We start from the raw sequence: 9676 nt of genomic DNA on the forward strand, positions 1-9676 counted from the left end.
AGAGTATAGCGCAATGATGAAGCATGTCACCTTCAGGTGAGTGAACGCAACTTGCCTTAAAAGCACATGCTTCCTAGGGTGTCTGCGTTCAGTTACAGATAATGTCTCTGGGACTGAACCTCCGGAACAGTATACTGTGATTTGACTGTTTTATTTTAACAAATGTACATAGCAGATATTGGCCCTTCCTTGTTTCACAAAAATGATCGGATACCTGCCTTGGAGCGCACTTCTTACAGACGAGTATGGGTTTATCATGTTGCTGCTAAAAGCTCCTTACCTGTGCGAGTTATCGGGAACGATGCAGGGGCAGACCCAAACCAGCCACATGTGGAGATCAATGACAAATACTGAAGAATTAACAGAGCTTCCAAGCTGGTGACCATTACTTAATTGACCTTGAAAATAAAAGACACGTTTTTAGTATTCTGGTGACTCATGACCATAAAAAACAAAGGTTATAAATTCAATATTGTGTCAAATACTTAAAAAATGGAACTGGGTGTGCTGAATCGGATGTTGTCCTAGGTCATGTGTGACACCTTCCACCACTATTGCTTATGGGACTTGTAGTTTTGTTTTTCTCATTAAAAGGATAGTCTCTAAAGTCCCAGGGTGAAGCAAGACACTGCTCTGCTTAGCAGTGAGATGAATGACAGTTCCTCAGCCCTTCCATTCTTTGACCTGCAGAGGCTCGTCGGCCATTCATATTTTTTTGCAACGACAAAGAAACTTATATTGCAGCTTGTGTCAACTGAAGAGATAAAACGCCTGGGCCTGTTTTATCAACTATAGACAAACATGAACAATCAAGAACATGAGTTTCTGGAAAACTATCAAGCACCCAATCAGAATCAGACGCCCTTCACACTCAGGAATTCTTGAGGCTTTGGAGAGGGTGAATTGCACGTGGTATAAGAGGAACACTACATCGACTCAAAGCTCACTTCTCAGGGATGTACTGAAATGCCAGCCTCATGGCACACTTAGCCAGCTCTTCCCCGCCTCCTCCTCAAACTGTTGACCAGCTATCAGGGCAAATGAGCCTGCAGCAAAGCATCGCTGGCTTGGTTCCACACCGGATCAGGCAAGGTGGTCAACTCCATACTCCTCCGAGTCAGCAAGCACTCTGGTCGAGCCAGTCCTAACCCCACATGAATGTTCCCCATCACAACTATGTTAATGGTACAAAGTTATCTTTCTGCCAAATGACTGAGTCAAAAATTGAAAGGTTTTACTATGAAGTGCTGAAAGAGAAATCATTAAGTTTTTCAATATTTCTGAGTCTGCCACAGTACACAGGAGCATTATTTCTCTACAGCAAAAAATCATGTATGTGCCCTGTAGAAAGCACGTTTGAATGAAACATGGAATGCATTGCAGCCAACAATCCGTGCAACAACATAGATTGCAAGATAACTATTATTATTCCAGCAGAACAAAGTGCCATTCCTAATGTGTATGTCATTTAAAAGACAAACCCAGAAAAATGTATGGTCAGTGTTGTTCTTCTGCCAGTTAAAAGACAATCTCCGTTAATGTGCCAGGAAATAAAACACTATGAGAAATCCTACTTGTTGGCAGGGTGCTGCCTGCCACTATATTGCAGGTTACTTCCAACATAATCTGATTTGTACATACATACTCCAGGGTGCTGTCAGCTATCGGGTCTGCACACAGTAGTCTGGAGCCACTCAGGAAGGAGGTAAGCTCTTCATTTCATCTTAAGCCCTTAGGTTACATTCACAGCCTAATGGGTCAGGAGAACTTTATCCGCGCTCTAACTGCGCCGAGCAGATGGACGTAGCCCTTCATAGGCTGTGTTGTGTGCTGGGTGATGCCTGGCATCATATTATCATTGGCGGGAGGATGAAGCTCTGATAGGAGCTGCTACAAGAAGAGCAGAGAAACAGGACCACAGGTCGCCACAGAGCGACAACTGCCCAGAAGCTGAAGAAAGAACTCTTGAACAGCAAACCTCCTCCACCCTAGAGATTCCCAGGGTAAGCAAATGATGGTAATGAAATGCAAACTGCAGCATTAAGGTCACGCACTACAACATCTTTCCCTTTAAAACGAAGATAACAGCCTACGATAAAAAACTAAACAAAAAGCAACAAAACTAGAAAATGCATTTCCAAATGCTGCAAAAGAGAAACAGTTAATACAAATGAACAATATTAAACTTTGTTGGTACCTTAGTAATGTGCTTACTTCTGGGCTTCACTCCATCTGCAGCAATAACGCTCTGAAAGGAGAAATTACTGGTGTGAGTCTCAGAGTCTTCAGTGTTACTGCTCTCAGTCACGAAGACTGCGGTGTCGGATGATAACTTTTTCTTATTTGGTTTTATAGTTCCACCAGTCACGCCATCGCTTTTAGCAGACACGCTAATGTCAGCAGCATCATAACTTCAGGCAGATCAGCAAAGCGGATATCACCACTCACATTGGGTGAACAGACCCATCTCTGCTACATACATCCACTCTGTTCTCAAATTAGCTTGGGGCTGTCAAAATGCAAAGAGCTGCAATATATTCCTCACACTTTCCTGACTACCTTGTTTTAAAAGGGTGTGACATCTAAGCGTGATCTTGGTTCATCTGCAAGCTGATTTTTTTAGAGGTTCTATTGCCACACAATACTATTCCCATATTCCAGTTTGTACCCAGGGTGTTTCAACCCTGGTAGGTTATCAACTGCCTGTTTTGCAGATCATTTCAGATAGTTTCTGTTAGAAACTGAATTATTATTTGCGGTAGATGAGGAACAATCACAACCGTTGTGAGAGTGAACTTTCAAAGCCATTCAATTAACCTAGGATCAACCCCCTGGTACCTAAGCACCGAACAGGCAGGCTTAACTTAAGGTAATATGTAAAATATGTATGCAGAAACCAAACAAGTAAAAGTCAAAATGCAAAACAATGAAAAACCCAAACCGAAATAGAAAAATTAAAGTAAAATGTATTGAACAAAATGACACTAAAATGACAAAATCCAATAAGGGGAATGAGATATGAACTGTAACGCTGTAAGAATCACAAGGTGCCAATGGATGAGGGCCCAGGCATGGATTAGTCTCTGGAGCTGACTGCCAAGTCAGAGGAAACCGGAGACCATGGCCTGCAAGCACATAGTGCAGGAATTAGCCGCAGTGGTCCAAGAAGAGCCAGATGTAGGTAATCCGATTTTACCGATTCTAAAATACCAAATTTTACCGAATCGGTATTTTAGAATCGGTATTTTAGAATCGGTAAATGGTATGTAGAAAAAAAAAATCAGTAAAAAATACCGATTCGGTAAAATTCGGTATCGGACAATCGGAAAATACCGAATCGGTATTTACTGATTTTGTATTTACTGATTCTGTATTCACCGATTCTGTATTTAACGACCGAATCGGTAAATACCGATTCGGAAAGCAAACAAAAGTTAAACTTGAGTAGGCAGCCAATCAGGTGCTACCACCCTCCCTACCAGGAAGTGGCTACACAGGCAGCTGCAACTAATTAGAAGCTTCTGGAAAGGCAGTTGGAGCTGAGCTGAGTCACTGAGCAGCAGAAAGGGTTTGGTGCACTTTTAAAACTGCAAAATGTCAAGCAGCAAAGATAAAAAGCAGCCTGAGAGGAGGAGAAAACTCAAATTCAGCAGCATGGAGTTGAAGGTCCTTGTGGAGGAGGTGGTGAAGGTGCAACACAAACTGTTTGGCAGGCAGTCCCTCACTGTGGCAGAATCTGCCAAAAGAAAAATCTGGCTGGACATTTTGGACAAAGTAAATGCAGTTGGGGTGACCACCAGAGACACAGAGGACCTGAAAAAACGATTTTATGACCTCAGGAGCCAAACAAAAAAGAAATTGGCAGAACATCACAAGCAGACATCAAAAACCGGTAGAGACAAGAACCCAGCACCCCCCCTCACTGACCACTCACATTGGGTGAACAGACTCATCTCTGCTACATACATCCACTCTGTTCTCAAATTTGCTTAGGGCTGTCAAAATGCAAAGAGCTGCAATATATTCCTCACACTTTTCTGGCTATCTTGTTTGAAAAAGGTGTGACATTCAAGCGTGCTTCTTGGTTCATCTGCAAGCTGAATTTTCTTTAGAGGTTCTATTGCCACACAATACTAGTCCCATATTCCAGTTTGTCCACAGGGTGTTTCAACCCTGGTAGGTTATCAACTGCAGTTTTGCAGATAATTTCAGATCGTTTCTGTAAGAAACTGAATTATTATTTGCGGTAGATGAGGAACAATCACAACCGTTGTCAGAGTGAACTTTAAAAGCCATTTAATTAACCTAGGATGAACCCCCTGGTACCTAAGCACCGAAAAGGGAGGCTTAACTTAAGGTAATATGTAAAATATTTATGCAGAAACCAAAAAGGTAAAAGTCAAAATGCAAAACAATAAAAACCCAAACCGAAATAGAAAATTAAAGTAAAATGTATTGAACAAAATGACAATAAAATTACAAAATCCAATAAGGGGAAAGAGATATGAACTGTAACGCTGTAAGAATCACAAGGTGCCATTGGATGAGGGGCCCGGGCATGGATTCGTCTCTCTGGAGCTGACTGCCAAGTCAGAGGAAAGCGGAGGCCATTGTCGAAGGAGACATTCCCCCATGATGACACCGTGAACGACTGAGGGACAGATAAGTGACATTGGCATGGCTGGGTGGGCGGCGAAGAAGTCTGCTGGGAGCATAGAGACGCGGGGAGTGTAGAGACACAGGGAACTGGCCACACACGTTCCCAACTATTCCGACTTCCAAGGACGCGCACGCACGAATGGCGGGCCCTGGACAATTTGAGGTTAATGGGTTTCTAAGTTGGGGTTAGGGAGGAGAGGGTGGAGAACAGGTATGCAGGTTAAAGGCGTTGAAGAGAGGATCAAAGGGCAATGGAGGCTGGGCAGACGTTGGGAGCTCAGGGGGAAGAGGGATCACAGGGACCCAAATACTGGCCAATGCTGGTGCACTCACTATGACACGCTATTTCCCAGCCCATACTGAAAATTCTCTCTCTCAATGAGAGAGGTCTCAACAATCCCAATAAAAGGAGGTCCATCCTTTCCTACCTGGATAACATGGAGGCAGACGTGTGCCTCCTCCAGGAGACACAGCTCTTCTCCAAAGATTGGCATAGAATGAGGTCATGGCTCTTTCCCCAGCAGTTCTTTTCATCTACCCTGGATAAGAAGGTGGGTGGCTATTTTAGTAGCCAAATATTTTAAGGGGACATTGGGGGAAAAGGTGGCCGAAATCAAAGAGGTTGATGGGAGCAGGGCCATCGATAGTGTAGGTGTTGGTATGAGTATTTTAGATGCCGAAATTGTGTTGCAAACCGCCAGAGTTACTGCTCCCGCAATCACACTTCACCCGATAGACGATAAATCCAGGGGCTGCCTCAATTTCCTATAGATAGAAATGGGTCCTCCCCTCTCCCCACCCCCCTATACCAATAACCATTTCAAATACCAACCCCGCCAGGGATGGTGCTAATAGGTTAAACAGGCCCAGGGGCTCGAATCAGATCAGGTTGTCTAGTACCCCGTGCATTAATCAGGGGTGGGGAATTCCTATCTCCCGACGCCCGAGACATCTAGATTTCCTAGGAGGGCAAGAGGTTTTAATTTGTATTTTGTTCAAAGGACAAGTAGACAGTTTTATGGTAATCCGATACACAGCTGTTCAACCCTGTAGGTCACAGCCAGTTAATAAGTTGCTCTGAGCAGTTTATTGGCAGTAAAGGGGTTAATGCAAAAGCTGGGGCCTGCACTCGTGTGGCTTCTAGGCCCTTCCCTGGTCCTTTTATTTTCTTCAAGCATGAGACAAACAGCGAGCTTCTAAAAACTCCAGTACACTAACAGCAATGGCATGTAAGAGGCTGCCTTAGCTGCCTCTTGGCCCCTTGCTCTGACTTGAACTGTCTGATCCCTGCCTTGTATGCTCTGCTCCACTGAGACAAACATCGAGCTTCTGCAGCTCCAGTACACTGGCAGCGATGGCATGTAAGAGGCTGCCTTAGCTGCCTCTTGGCCCCTTGCTCTGACTTGAACTGTCTGATCCCTGCCTTGTATTCTCTGCTCCACTCCTGGGCCTCATAGGGCCCCAATATCCCTGCTCATCTCAAACTCACTTTGCTTTCCCTTCTGATGCAACCCCTCCTTTGCACTTTGCCTTTCCTATAGACCGTATGTTACACCCGGTGCCTGAACCTGCTAACCCCACCCCCACCCTCTGCCGCCCTCTCAGACATCCCTGCCCTGCTCACCTTGGCCTCTCATATCTTTCATCATCGAGGGCTTACATTCAAACTCATTAGTTTCCCCATGAGGCTTTCTTGCAGGCTGAAGGCCACCCCCCAATTCTGTCCTTGCATTAGGCCTCTCATCTCACTTTGTGCCTCCGCCAGAGGCATTGTGAACACACCGCTGTAGCAACTACAGCAGCTGTGGAGTTCTTGATGGGCCTCTTCAGTATGCAGGTCCGCAGACAAAGGCCCATAATGGCCCTGAAAGGGTGGCTGGGTGGGTGAGTGAGTGAGTGAAAGGGTGGATGAACAGAAGCATGGATGAATGAGTGAAAGTGTGAATGGATAGTTGCATGCATGAATAAGTGAAAGAGTGGACGAATACGTTCAAAAGTGGATGATAAATGCATAAATTAATGAGTTAAAGGGTGAATGGATAGATGCATGAATGAATGAAAGGCTAGATGGATAGATGGATGAATGAGTGGAGTCAAAGGGTGAATGGATAGATGCGTGGATGAATGAGTAAAAGGATGGATGTGTGAAAGAATAGTAGGTTAAGTGCAAGGGTAAATGAAGGGATGGGTGAGTGGATGGATGGGTTGAAAGTGGATTGATGAGTGAAAGGATGGATGGCTTATTGAAAGGGTGGATTAATGGGTGAGAGATAGAGTAGATGAATGGATGGCTGAGTGGGTAGGGGGATGGGTGGGTGTAAGGGTTGATGGATAGATTGATGGATGGATGGGTAGGTGGAGAGTTGAGTGTAGAGGTGGATGGAGGGATTAGGGAAAGGGTGGATGGATATATGAGCAAAACGGAAGATGAATGGGGTGAAAGGGTGGATGGATGAGCGAAAGCATAAATGGAGGAAGTGAAAGGGTAGGTGGAGTGATGAGTGGAAAGGAGGATGGAGGGAGTGAATAGATGGTGTGAATGGAGGGATGAGTGAAAGGGTGAATGAATATGAGTGAAAAGGAGGATGTGTGGGGTGAAAGGATGGATGGATGAGCAAAAGGATGGATGAGTGAAAGGAAGGTGGGATGGATCAGTTTGATTGATAGGTTTGGAGATGGAAGGATAGCTTTGAACAGGGTCTTCGTGAACGCCCCGCTTTAGTAGCAACAGTAGAGGTGGAGCTCTTGATGGGCCTCTTCTGTCTGCAGCTCGGCAGACAAAGACTCGTAATTAATGTGAAAGGGTGTGAGTGAAAGGATGGGTGGATGTGTGGGTGAAAGGATGAGGGAGTGTAAGTGTGGCTAGATGGATGAATGAATGGGCAACAGGGATGGTTGAGTGACGGGGATGGTGAATGGACAAAGGATGTTATAATGAAGGAAAGGGTGAATGAGTGGATGGGTTACATGGCGTAAGGATTAGAGAGCGAAAGGAAGTATGAGTGTAAAGGATAAATGGATGGATGAGAGGAAGGATGGATTGATGGATGGGTAGAAGGGTGGGTGGATGGATGAGTGAAAGGAAGGATGGATGGATGGATGAGTGAAAGGGAGGGTGGATAGATGATGTGAAAGGGTGGGTGTATGGATGAGCAGATGGATGAATGGTTGAAATGGATAGGTTTTAGATAGATGGGTAGGTTTGGATATGGGTGAGCGGATGGACTGACGGATAAACAGATGGACGAACAGATTGGTAAAAGGCTAATGGATGAAAGGATGAATGGGTGCCAATGTAAAGGTGAAATGCTAGATATCAGTGGGTAAAAGGATGAATGGATAGATGCTTAGATGGAAGAGACAAGAGAGCTATTCTGGAAAGGATTGCAATGACTTTTTTGCTTGCTTGGTGTAATAAGAACTTTGGATCAAAGTGGGGGTAGTTTAATCTTCTGGTTACTCACTTGGCCTACACTATGCTCCTTTCTCTACCTGGGGATTATAAGGTAGTGTTTGCCAGCGTGTTCTTACTAGACCCCAGTATTTGGTCTCATAAAGGCTACATTGCCATAGAAATTCCTGGCACTGAAAAAAGAGCAGAATGCGGTCACACGCAATGAAGCCAGCTGATAGATAGGAAGAGATAGCATTTTAATAAAAACAAAAGGTCTTGGTCAACTCCGATTTAATTAGGGGCTCAAATGTTAAAGAAAGTCACAAAGGTTCAACCATGATATATGTCTTTGTATTAATGCAGATTTACATTTTTTTCAAGTCACATGAATTTCCATAAGTAGGCCAGGAAATCGTAGTTCTAGAAAATATTTGTGAATTGCTTCTTAGCATGAGCAAATATGAATGTGCCCCAGAGGAAACCTGTTGAGTGTTTACAAGTTCACTTTTTCTCCAACCACATTTTTCCCAGCCCTGGAAGAACTTTACTTCTGCCGTTGTCGGGGGTAAATTTCCGACCATTCTCAGTATGGGAAAGATTAGAGAAGAGCTGGTGAAAACCCCCAAAATTCAAATCCATCTACAGTATTAGCCTGACATAATCAGAGAGGCTATTATCAGAGCTCTTCTGTAATGATATTGCTGCCATTATTTGACGGCGCACTACAAGGCATCAAAGGGACAAGTGGATATTGTTACAAGACAAGTAGATTTATGAAGCTACTTGTCCCATGGACAAGTACATATTTCATTAAATTCCACACCCCTGAATAATGTTCCTGCCGGCCCAAGTATGAATGGCTAATCAGGATGTCCTGAGTCTGCCGCCCGCTGCTTGCCCTTATGTGTTGGTACTGGCAGGAGTACCTACTTTAAAGAGGGATCAGCATGAGTCATGGGACCAGCTACGCAATAAATGTGCGGACTGGCTATCAAGGCATAGAAGCTTCCATCTATCCCAAATAAAGGATATTATTATGGCACGCAGGGTTGGGTGAGTCAGTGCATCTACAAAAAATATCGAAGGGGACAGTATTCTAATTAACTTTCGCAGACACCTACTAAGGGCTTGCTAATTCATTACACCTAATAGCACTAACACATGCGCACTACCCCTTGTTTATTTCTGCAAACCAAGTCATGCTCCTTTGAGGAACAATTCCTCTTGATTACTACCTCTAATAGGTTCCAGGCCATGTCTGGATTAGAGACCCAAGACTGACTATCGACTTTTGGGGAAAATACTGATCTTGCCATTAGGTTACCTCATGCCCTGCCAGTAACTGAGTGTACTATTCCCACACCCCACTTATGCCCCCTATGCAAATGAAGGCCTCAGCAAGTTCAGACCTCCGAATCTTAAGCTGGAAAGTTGCAAGGTTGTACTCTAAACTTCAGCCACATTGGGTACAACTTATTAAAGACCAATATATCCTTTTATTTCAGTTAACATGGGCCACACAAGAATTGCATATTGAGGGGTTTGAATGCTATAATATCCTAGCAACAACCCCCAAGCAGGGTCGACCATTTGGGGGTTTATTAATCTGGGTCAATATTAAGA

General features: G+C 44.3%; 1 long non-coding RNA gene across 1 annotated transcript in view; it reads right to left on the minus strand.

The window, feature by feature from the left end:
* LOC147737875 (uncharacterized) overlaps window positions 1–2251 on the minus strand; it is a 48785-nt gene extending 46534 nt beyond the window's left edge. Inside the window, exons 1-2 of the long non-coding RNA XR_015303732.1 lie at window positions 2198–2251; window positions 281–398 (exon numbers count right to left, since the gene is read on the minus strand). This is a non-coding gene — a long non-coding RNA (uncharacterized LOC147737875). The remainder of the gene's footprint in view (window positions 1–280; window positions 399–2197) is intronic.
* Between the last annotated feature and the right edge of the window lie 7425 nt (window positions 2252–9676).

This window comes from Lissotriton vulgaris, chromosome 1_1 (genome assembly GCF_964263255.1).
Source record: "Lissotriton vulgaris chromosome 1_1, aLisVul1.2, whole genome shotgun sequence".
NCBI lineage: Eukaryota > Metazoa > Chordata > Amphibia > Caudata > Salamandridae > Lissotriton > Lissotriton vulgaris.